At 38.1% G+C, this 12,851-nt stretch overlaps 1 protein-coding gene across 1 annotated transcript in view; it reads right to left on the bottom strand.

Annotated features, from left to right (window-relative positions):
* Positions 1–12,851, bottom strand: part of FAF1 (Fas associated factor 1) — a 394,652-nt gene that overhangs the window by 81,618 nt on the left and 300,183 nt on the right. The gene's annotated exons all lie outside the window — the stretch shown is intronic.

The following is a 12,851-nucleotide window of genomic DNA, read 5'->3' on the forward strand; positions in this document are numbered from 1 at the left end:
CATACTTCTATGTGCCAGTTGAGAATTGGGAGGGATATCTCGGTTGTGGAGTTTCCTCCCAAAGGAACAAGAGACCCTAACCCTACATCAGATTCCCAGCCCAGAATACTGGTGCTGGGAAGAGGAGACCCCACAACATCTGACTGTGAAAAACAGTGGGGATTCCAAATGTCCGGGTGAGGCGGCAGGAAAGGCTGCAGGAAACCCCGATGTCCTCTTACAGGTCCTGTGCACACACTCATTCGCAGGTACTCACTCTGGACTATGGCAGAGGGACAATGACTCAGGGACATATGGGGAAAGACTGAATTGTGTGGCTGCAGGGCGAGGACTGGAGGAAAAGTTGCCCTTATCCCTGTGTGGGGTCCTTTTCTTGTGCAGCTGGCAGGTGGGTGCCATCTTTTCTGTGTTGAGCCCTCCCCACATGCCCATGGCCAAATCTGAGTCTGAATTGGGCTGATGAGCTCTGTTTGCTCCACCCTGGCGACTCACTGAGACCCTGCCATACCCAACTCCATACCACACTAGGCTTTATCAGCAGCTGAACCTTACAGGGAGCTGGGAGCCAGCAGCTGGCAGCAGGCCTCGGAGTTTCCTGCCTTTTTGTGGAGCTACCTCAGTCCTAATACAGGTGGTAGCCACCCTCAGTTTGCAGCGTGGCTTCTCCCACATGGCTCCAGGTCTAGCACAAGTAGAGACAAACTGTGGATCGCTTTATAGCTCCTACCAGGTAGTCCCCGGCTGGTCACAGGCAGTGGCTGACCTGGGCCCGAACTGGAGCCCCTTCCAAGAGAACACTGTATTTTCATTTTTATTTGTTGCTAGGTTTTTAACAAATTAATCTTTTGATTTCTCCTTTGACCCACTGGTTGTTCAATAGCAACATGGAGATTGCCTTCAGACTACAGGAGAGCACCACCCAATTAGCCCTATAAATGGCACACCCAAAGGGCAGTCTCAATAGGCAACAGAGCCCACTGGAGTGAATCCCACAACCTGGGGTAAGCCCCTAGCACAGCAGCCCATAAACTGTGGATGGGGCCAAACCCCACAGCCAGTCAGTCTGAAAGTCAATCCCACCTACTGATTGACTTGGTGCCACTAGCAACCAAGACTCAAAAATAAGAGGAGGGCACATAAAACCCACACAAGGGACACTATTGGAGCACCTGGCACAGGTGATCAGAAAGACTGAGTCACTGAGCCCCACAGGGAACCTACTATATAAGGCCACCTGGCAAGAATGGGAGACATACATAGCAGGTCTACTAATACACAGAAACTTATACAGAAAGACAGCCAAAATGAGGAAACAAAGAAATACATTCCAAATGAAAGAATAAGAGAAAACTCTGTAAAAAGAAATAAACAAAATGGAGATAAGCAACCTACCTGAGACAGAGTTCAGAGATTTGGAAGACAAGGTAGCAGAAAACTCCCAATCAGAATAGCAAAAAGAAAAAAAGAATCAAAAAAGAAAAACGAGGACAGTTTAAGAGACTCTGGGACAACAGCAAGTGTAATAACACTCACAGCAAAGGGGTACCAGAAGGAGAAGACAGAAAGCAAGGGACTGAGAACCTATTTGAAGAAATATTAGGTTGGTGCAAAAGTAACTGTGGTTTTTGCAATTTTTAATCTTTTAAACTTCACCAATCTAATAACCATTGAAAACTTTCCTAACATGGCAAAGGAAATAGACAAACAAACCCAGGAAGCACAGAGTACCAAACAAGATGAATCCAAATAGGCCCTTACTAAGACACATTATAATTAGAATGGCAAAGATTAAAGACAGAGAAGCAGCAAGAGAAAAGCAATTAGTAACTTATAAGGGAGCTCACATAAGATTGTCAGCTGAATTCTCAACAGAAACTTTGCAGGGCAGAAGGCATTGGCACAAAATATTCAACGTGATGAAAAGCAAAGATCTACAAACAAGACTACTCTACCCAGCAAGGCTATCATTTAAAAATCTAAGAACGGATAAAGAACTTCCCCAACAAGAAAAAGCTAAAGGAGTTAACCAAACCAGTATTACAAGGAATCTTAGAGGGACTTAAGATAGGAATAAAAATAGATAAAAAACATGAATAATACAATGGCAGTAACTACATATCTATCAACAATTACTTTAATGTAAATGGCTTAAAGGCTTTGATCAAAAACATAGAGTGGCTGAATGGATAAGAAAACAAGACCCTTACATATACTGCCTGCAAGATACTCACTTCAGATTGAAAGACACACACAGACTGAAAGTAAAGGGATGGAGAAAAATATTTCATGAAAATGGAAAAAAAAAAGGAAAAAAAAGCTGCGGTAGCAATACTTATACCAGGCAAAACAGACTTTAAAACAAAGGCAACAAGAGACAAAGAAGGACCCAGTAATTCCACTTCTGGGTATTTATCTAAAGAAACCCAAAATGCTACTTTGAGGAGATGAGTGCATCCACATGTTCATTGCAGCATTGTTTACAAAAATGTGGGGGCAGCTGCGCTGTCCATCAATGGATGACGGTACAAACACACAATATTGCTCAGCCATGGATGGGAATGGGTTCTTGCCAACTGCGGCGGCATGGATGGTCCTAGAGGTTATTTTACTGAGTGGAGTATGTCAAATAGAGAAAGACAGATGCAATGTGATTTCACTTATATGTAGAATCTAAAGAACAAAATAAAGAAATAAATAAAACAGAAACAAACTCCTAGGTACCAAGAACATTTTGATGGTTGCCAGATGGGAGTGGAGGGTTAAAGGGGTGGGTGAAAATGGGGAAGGGAATTAAGAAGTACAAATTAGTTGTTACAAAGCAGTCATGGGGATGCAGGGTTTAGCATAAGGAATGTAGTCAATACTATTGTAATAACTATGTATGGTGTCAGATGGGTACTAGATTTATTGGGGTGATAGATGAGATGGGAGTTGGGGGAAGGTTTAAAAGCTGAAAGGATTAAGAAGAACAAATTGATAGTTACAAAATAGACATGGAGATGTAAAGCATAGAGAATATAGTCAATAATATGGTAATAACTATGCATTGTGTCAGGTGGGTACTACAGTAGTTAGGGGGATCACTTCTTAAATTACATAAATGTCTAACCTCTACGTTGCACACCTGAAATTAACATAAAATAACACTGAATGTCAACTGTAATTGAAAAACTAAAAATGGTGGTGGGGGGAGGAAGGTGAAGGGCAATAAGCTCACATTTCCAGGTATAAAACAAGTCATGGGAATGTAACACACACCATGGGGAATATAGTCAGTGATATTGTGATACAGTGGTATGGTGTCAGATGGGTGCTGATTTATGATGATCACTTGTTTAGGTACATAAATGTTGAGTAACTATGGCATACACCTGAAACTGATATAATGTTGTATGTTAGCTATATTTTTAAATAAATCTTAAAAAAAAGTAAAATGAATGTAAATTTAACAGTAATGTGAATGACACGGAAATTAAAAAAAAAGTTAAATGAATATTTGTCATTAATGCAATTCTTGTTATATATGAGCAGTCTAATTGTAACAGATACAATGAATGAAATAGAATTTGGAGGGAACAAAATTGATTACATTGCTTTTTCACATCTAGCTGCCTGGATTCCTTGGTAGGTAACTGAGTATTCTAGGCATCCAGGAATCACACTGTAAAACACTGGAGACCAGAACTATGCCTGGCATGTAGCAGGAACCTGAAAAGTGGCTGTTATCATCCTCATTTTCACCTGTTTTACCTGTCTCATAGCTTAAAGTGGGAGAATGCAAGTGCCTTTTTGTGTGTTCCATGTCAAGATGCCTACACAACATGTCCAGCTCAACATGGCTAGGTGCTCCTGAGGCTTCATCCACTTGATCACTTCATAGACTTTATCAGAACTTTGGGGTTATAAGCCCAAGGACTGTGTCTATTGTCCTCATAGCTGTGTTGCTGATGCTTTACATAGAGTCTGGTGCATGGGAAAAGATCAATAAATATTTATGAAATGAATATGCAAATCAGGATGAAAAAAATTATCTTCTGTGATGTGGACCTAACTGTGGAGGAATGAAAATCACTGTGGAGGAATAAAAAAACCTTTTAAAAATATTTATGCACATGACATAGGAGCTTCTAAATATATAAAGCAAATATTAACATACCTAAAGGGAGAAATGGACAACAATAAAATAATAGTTGGGGACATTACTACCCCATTTTCATCAAAGGATAGATCATCTAGACAGAAAATCAATAAGGAAACATTAGACCTAAACATGTCAGACAAGATAGACTTAACAGATACATACAGAACATTCCATGCAAAAGCAAAGTATACACATTTGTCTCAAGTGCACATGCAACATTCTCCAGGATAGATCATATGTTAGGCCACAAAACAACTATTAATACACTTAAGAAGACTGAAATTATATCAAGCATTTTGCCCAACCAAAATGGTATGAAAGTAGAAATCAATTACAAGAAGGAAACTGGAAAATTCACACATATGTGGTGATTCAACAACATGCTACTGAACAAACAATGGGTCAAAGAAGAAATCAAAAGAGTAATTAAAAAACACCTAGTGACAAATGAAAATACAGCAAAACTAGAGGATGTAGCAAAATCAGTTCTAAAAGACCAGTTCATAGCAATAAATGCATACGTCAAGAAATAAGGAAGATCTCAAACAACCTAACTTTACATCTTAAGCAACTAGAAAAAGATCAAACAAAGCCCAAAGTTAGTAGAAGAAAGGAAATAACAAAGATCAGAGAAGAAATAAAGGAAACAGAGATTAAAAAGACAATAGAAAAGGAGAAAACCAAGACGGTGCAGTAGGTAAATGCTGTGTTCACCTTCTCTCACAATCACATCAAAATTACAACTAATCTACAAAATAACCATTATTGAAAATCACCTAAAATCAAGCTGAACTGAAGCCTTTCAATTAAGGATGTGCAGAAGAAGCCACCTCCAGACTGGTAGGAGGGGCAGAGACATGGAATGGGCTGGTCACACACACCTGTGTGTCACCATTAAAGATCAGGAGGGCTATTTCGGCTGTGGGGGACCCTCCCATTCCCCAAAGGAGCAAGAGATCCCAGCCCCACCCCAGCCCAGGATTCCAGTGCCAGGAAGAGAAGTCTTCATGATTTTTGGTTGTGAAAACCAGTGGAGATTGTGACTGAGTGAGACTGAATGTGGCTGAACTCACAGGCACTCCCCTTAAAGGGACTGTGTCCAGACTTACCCACAAATGAGATCACTAGCACTGAGCTCCAGCGCTGGGGCAGCAGTGGGAAAGGCAGAGGGACAAAAAGGGGAACTGAGTTGTCTGGCTTGGGATGAGGGGCTGGAGAGGTGGTTTTCTCCTGGATGGGGGAGCTGGCGGAGGCCATTGTTTCTTTGATGACCCTCCCCCTTCCCGGCCTGCGAACACAGGGGGCTGCCATACCTGAGTCTCCACCATTTGTTTGCCATGCCCTGGGGATTGGAGACCCGGCCCTGCCCAACTTTCGGGCACACCCATGCTGCTTTCAGTGGCTTTTTCTTGAAGACCGCCTGCCTTGGCTCAAACTGCCGACTTTCCTAGGATCTCTCAAAGATTCATGGAACCCAGACAAAGAGCATCTGGCTTGACCGTGTTCTGTACCTCTGAGTGAATAGCCCTAAGCCGGCACTAGTGGCAGCCAGCCTTGGTTCGCAGCTTGGCCTCTCAAGGCTCTTCCAAGCACAGCATGGGTAGCAGACTTTTGTGGATTTCTTTCTGGCTCCTGCTGGGTGGGAACTATAGTGGATCCCTTCTAATGTGTTCCTGGGGCTGGTGTCCTCAGTAGCCAGCTTCAAAACAAGCTGGAGCATCACCCAGCCGCCTCCAACTATGACACACCCAAGGGGCAGAATGGGCAGGCACCAGAGTCCTGCCAAGGCAGATCCTGAGGCATGGGATGAGCCCCTGCACAGTAACTCTTCCACTGTAGTCAAGGCCAGTCCTCAAAACCAGTGAGCCCAAGGGTCAGTCCCTCCCACTGATGTGCAGTTATCAACCAAGGCTCAACTACAAGAGGAGGGCACACACAACCCACATAAGGGACATACCTGGAGTGAGTGGCTCAGATGACCAGACTGTGCCACTGAACCCTACAACACACCTACTACATAAGGCCACTCTACTAAGACCAGAAGACACAGGAGCCCTACCTAATACAAAGAAACAAACACAGCAAGGCAGCCGAAATGCGGAGACAAAGAAACATGTCCCAAATAAAAGAACAGAACAAAGCTCCAGAAAAAGAACTAAGCGAAACGGAGATAACCAATCTGTCAGACGCAGAGTTCCAAACAGAGGTTATAAAAATACTCAGTGATCTTAGGGAGAACTTCAACAGAGAGACAGGAAGCATAAAAATGGAGATGAAAACCATAAAAAAGAACGAGTCAGAAATAAAGGATACAATAATGGAAATGAAGAATATATTACAGGGAATTAACAGTAGATTAGATGAATCAGAGGATACAACCAGTGATGTAGAAAATAAGGTAGCAGAAAACACCCAATCAGAACAGCAAAAAGAAAAAAGAATCCAAAACATTGAGGAGAGTTTAAGGGGCCTCTGGGAAAATATAAGTGTACCAACATTTGCATTACAGGGGTACCAGAAGGACAAGAGAAAGAGCAAGGAATTGAAAACCTATTTGAAGAAATAATGACAGAAAACTTCCCTAACCTGGTGAAGAAACTAGACATACAAGCCCAGAAAGCACAAACAGTCCCAAATAAGATAAACCCAAAGAGGTCAACACCAAGACACATCATAATTAAAATGCCAAAGTTTAAATACAAAGAGATAATCTTAAAAACAGCAAGAGAAAAACAGTTAGTTACCTACAAGGGAGCCCCTATAAGACTGGCAGCTGATTTCTCAACAGAAACTTTGCAGGCAAGAAGGGAGTGGCAGGAAATATTCCAAATGATGAAAAGCAATGACATACAACAGGATTGCTCTACCTAGCAAAGCTATCATTTAGAATTGAAGGACAGATAAGGAGTTTCCCAGACAAGAAAAAGCTGAAGGAGTTCATCACCACCAAACCAGTATTATAAGGAATCTTAGAGGGACTTCTTTAAGATGGGAGGGGCGTTAAGTATGAGTGAAAGGGGAAGGGATTAAGAAGTACAAATTGGTTGTTACACAGTAGTCATGGGGATGTAGGGTATAGCATAAGGAATATAGTCAATAATATTTTAATAACTAGGTGTGGTGCCAGATAGGTACTAGATCTATCAGGGTGATAGATGGGAATGGGGTTGGGGGCAGGGTGAAAAAAGTGAAAGCATTAAGAAATACAAATTGGTAGTTAATACAGTATGGGGAATATAATCAACAGTGTTGTATAGATCATGTAAGATGCCAGATGGGCACTGGACTTATCGGGGGATCACGTCATAGACTGTATAGATGCCTGATCTATGCACTATGTAGCTGAAGCTGAAGTAGAATAATATTGAATGTCAACTATAACTAAATATATGGGCATATATAGTCATAGGATGTGGAGTACAACATAGGGAAGATAGTCAATGGTATTGTAACAGCTATATAAGATGTCAGAGGGGTAGTAGCTTGGGGGGTGGATTATCACTTTATGAGGGGTTTAAATGTATAACAATTACGCTGCTTTGTACACCCAAAACTAATAAAAAATAAATTAAAAAGAAAACAAAACAAAAAACATTGGATAATGTCACTGCCTTACTTCAATAAACAACAATAACAGCAACAACAACAATAACAAAAAGACAATAGAAAAGATCAATGAAATTAAGAGCTGGTTTTTTGAAAAGATAATCTTTAGCTAGAAACATCAAGAAAAAAAGAGAGGACTCAAATAAAATCAGAAATGAAAGGGGAAGACATTATAACTGATACCACAGATATACAAAGCATCTTAACAGTCTGCTATGAACAATTATACATTAATAAATTAGATAACCTAGAAGAAATGGATAAATTCCTAGAAACATACCAGCTACCACAAGTGAATCAAGATGGAAAAAAAAATAATAAAAATGAACCGACTGATTACTAAGTAAGGGGACTGAATCAGTAATCAAAAACCTCTCAATAAACAAAAGTCCAGGACCAGATGGCTTAACTGGTGAATTATATCAACATTTAAAGAAGAATTAATAATAAGAAGGAATACTTTCAAACTCCTTTTACAAGGCCAGCATTACCCTGATACCAAAACCAGATAAAGATCTTATAAGAAAATAAAATTATAGGCCAATATCCATGATGAACATATATGTAAAATTCCTCAACAAAACATTAGCAAACCAAACTCAAAAATACTTTAAAAGGATCATACACCATGATCAAGTGGGATTTATTCCAAGGATGCAAGGATGGTTCAACATCTACAAGTCAATCAATGTGATATACCACATTAACAAAGTAAAGGATAAAAATCATATGATCACCATGAAAAATGCAGCAAAAGCATTTAACAAATTTAAACATCCATTTAGATAAAAACTCTCAACAAACTGTGTATAGAGGAAATGTACTGCAACATAATAAAGATCATATATGGCAAACCCACATCTAACACAATACTAAACAGTGAAAAGTTGAAAGCTTTTCCTCTACGACCAGGAACGACATGGATGCATACTCTTGCCATTTTTTTAATGAAGTGTTAGAAGTCCTAGCTAGAGCAATTAGGAAAGCAAGAGAAATAAAAAGTATGCAAATTGGAAAGGAAAAAGTAAAACTGTTACTATTTGCAGATGACATGACTCCACCAAAATACTGTTAGAACTAATCAACGAATTCAGTAAAGTTGCAGGATACAAAAATCAACATATAATATCTGTTATGTTTGCATACATTAATAACAAACTATCAGAAAGAGAAATTAATAATACAATCATACTTATAATTGCATTAAAAAGAATAAAATACCTAGGAATAAATTTAACCAAAGAGGTAAAAGGTCTGTACATTAAAAACTATTGACGAAAGACATCGAAGAAGACACAAATAAATGGAACGATATTCCATGCTCATGAATTGGAAGAATTAATATTGTTAAAATGTCCATACTACTCAAAACAGCATACAGATTCAATGCAATCCCTATCAACATTCCAACAGCATTTTTTCACAGAAATAAAACAGACACTCCTAAAATTGGTATGTAACCACAAAAGACCTCCAATAGCCAAAGCAACCTTGGCGAAAGAAAAACAAAGCTGGAGGCAGCACGCTTCCTGATTTCAAAGTATATTACAAAGCTACAGTAATCAAAACAGTCTGGTAATGGTATAAAAACGCACACAGATAATAGAAGAGAATAAAGAGCCCAGAAACAAACCCATGCATATATGCTCAATTAATTCACAACAAAGGAGGCAAGAACATACAATGAGGAAAGAACACTGTCTTCAATAAATGGTGCTAGGAAAAGTGGATAGTCACATGCTAAAGCATGAAACTGAATCACTATCTTATAACATACACAAAAATTAACTCAAAATGGATTAAAGACTTGAGTGTAAGACCTGAAACCATAAAATTCCTAGAAGACAAATAGGTAGTAAGCTCCCTGAAATCAATCTTGGTGATAATTTCTTGGACTTGACACTAAAAGCAAAGGCAACAAAAGCAAAAATAAATAAGTGGGACTACATCAAACTAAAAAGCTTCTGTACAGCAAAAAACAAAAACAAAAACCATTAACAAAATGAAAAGGCCACCTACAGAATGGGAGAAAATATTTGCAAATCATATATCTGATAAGAGGTTAGTATCCAAAATATATCAAGAACTCAGACAAATCAATAGCAAAAAAACAATCAGATTAAAAAATGGGCAGAGGATCTAAATAGACACCTTTCCAAAGAAGGCATGCTGATAGCCAATGGGTACATGAAAAGGTGCTCAACATCACTAATTATCAGAGAACTCAAAACCACAATGACATATCACCTCATACCTGTTAGATTGGCTATTATCAAAATGACAAGAGAATGTAGAGAAAATGGAACTCTTATGCACTTTTGGTAGGAATCCTATGTATCATTGTTAGCTCTGGAAAGAGAATGGGTATGACAATGACAATGAGGAGATTTTAAAGAGAGGAAAGGAAAAGGAGCAGAGTGCTTAAAACAGTAAGATAAAGACAAAGCTTAGGACAAGAAAGTTACACGTTCCATGGAACAAAACACCAAGGCAACAATTTCCTTTGGCAACACAAAAAGCTGCCATGAGCCAATAAGCATACCTTCCCTGTGCTGTGGCAGTATTGTTTTTAAGTCCCGAATCAGAACCTTTTAAGATAAGCCTAGAACAACCTTCTGGCATATGTTGCCCATGTTCTACCAGTGTGTTCTCAGAATTAGCAAAGAAATGAGAATGATGTAGCTGCCCTGAAAATTTGCCCTAATCTCCAAAATCTGGATTGTGACAATTACTGAGCTACTGCTCAGATACAAGTTAACCAGGGAGATTAGACTGAAAAGGAGTAATCCTTACACCTATGATAGAGGATTCTGAATAAATTAGTGTTGAATGGATGAACAAACGAATGAAACAATAAATAAATAAGGAACTAAGTATCATAATTTCTTGATAATCAGAGGGTTCTAGATTACTCATGGCTAAAATATAGTGCATATGGAAAAAAATTGAATCCATTCACATGTTAGAAAGCATCTATTGTTTGGAACCAGGCTAAAAGGAAAAATAGATTGTGGCTGCTGTCATGTAGTAATAATTGCTTTCCTCCTTATCCCTTCTTTACCAATAGCCCCTCAATGGAGCAAAGCAACTCTCAGTCACCAGGATCTAGTCCAGTGCTATGTACTTGATAAATGCTCAGTAAACACTTAGAAAACCAAACCAGTATCACTAATGGAAATATCTAGAATAAAGCTATAGGCAGTTCTGTCAAAACAAAGAGGATCATATAAAATATACTTCCTGGTGAGAGTTAGAACAATTACTGATATAAAGGTTAGTCCATTCTGGGCCACTGAAGAATGATTCAGAGTATGGATATGGTTTGGGTTTGGTTTTATTTAATAAAAGCTTTATGAAGTATAGGTATCTCTGATTGCACTAACATAATGGAATCCTTGAAGTGATGGATGTAACTGGACCAAAGTTAAGTTTAAATAAATTCAGGCCTAGAAGCCATCATTCAAACCTGTTCATGAACTTCATTTTAACAGCAAGCTTCAAGTCTTATTTGAAAATTAAAAAAAAAGTCAAGGCAAATTCACAATTATAAGGAACAGTGTTTCTTGTCACATATACTCAGCAGATACCATTATGATCTCTGCATAGTCTAAAAGAAGTCTTTAAACTTAGGAAAGCTTCTCTTAGGAACTGTACTTATGACCTGAATGATAACTTTCATGAAGGCACTTTAAAATCAAAGAGAAATCCTTACCTCTTGAAGTTAAATTTCAATAAAAATTTCAATTATATGGAGCCTTGATTTTTCCTGTAACCCTCATATTCAATTTTGTGCTCAGTATTAAAGGAATTAAAGTCAATTTCTTTACCAATGAATTATGAGGAACAAAAATTAAAATGAAAGAATGAACTGGGAATATGCTTGCGAATATTGTGCATTCCTATTATTATACAGCATAATCTGTAAATCTAGTACTAATGAGACTCAAGATTTAAATGGTTGAAGAATGTGTTTAGGAATTATTGTCAATCAATGCCTATAGTCTAGGATAAATGTAATCTTGAATGGCAACACACCTATTATTACAAATTCCTAACTAAGTACGGTGCTTCATTATTTTTGAAATGTCACTGTCAATTAACAGAGTAACAGATAAACATTTTTTCCACCATATACCTGATTACCTTTCCCTCAGAGTAAATGATACACTGACTATTAAGAAAAATTAAAAACTTAATGTTTTTATAGGAATAAAAGAAACCTAATGAACATTAAAACTCTAAACTAGTTATATAGCACTCCAAATTTTCACATTTGTTAATGTGGTTTTATACCATTGTAATCGAGAATTTTTTAAAGTAACATTATTTCATATAAATTCTTCCAAGTATTCATTTATTCAATCATCTGACAAATATTACTGAGTGCCTACTTTGTCCGAGGTACACTGTCTGAGGATAGTTACAAATGTGACTACAACACGACCCTTGCTCTTAACAAAGTCACAGTTTAATGAAAGACAGAGAAGTAAGTAAAGTAAAATAAAGTAGTACAAAATTATAGTAAGTCATCTACACGTTTCCCATTTGCAATAACTAAAGGCTATTAATCTATTGAAAACACTCACTGTGCCTGGAAACTTTTCATCATTGCTCAGAAATCATACCCTCCCTTATTTGTTCTATGGAAATCTTTTTATTTAATTAAAAACAAACAAAATTAAAAGGGATAATTTTATAAATGTCTGTGAACTAACCATCTCGAATGAACAAATGCTAAATTTTGTTTCATATTTTATCTTAAAACTATTTTCCAAATCCAGAAATTTCTTGACTGATAAAGCACTAATGATTACTTGAGACTGTTATAGGTGCCCTTGGCTGTGTGACATTGGGTACATTAACTTAACCCTTTTGACCCTCATGTTTCTCAATCAAAGGTAGAGATAATAGTACCAATCTGTGCTAGATTATTTTCCATTTGACCCTGTATCCACGCTCCACCTAGCTTTTTGTGCAGCAGGGAGGTTCTCTTGCCTTTCAGCTTCTAGTTGGCTTAGGTCAACAGGAAGTACTATCAGGAGATCAGTGTGGAAGGCAAATGAAGCTATTCCCTGGTTTTCTCTCTACCAGGTCACCAAGGGCT

This window comes from Rhinolophus ferrumequinum, chromosome 9 (assembly GCF_004115265.2).
Source record: "Rhinolophus ferrumequinum isolate MPI-CBG mRhiFer1 chromosome 9, mRhiFer1_v1.p, whole genome shotgun sequence".
NCBI classification, from domain to species: domain Eukaryota; kingdom Metazoa; phylum Chordata; class Mammalia; order Chiroptera; family Rhinolophidae; genus Rhinolophus; species Rhinolophus ferrumequinum.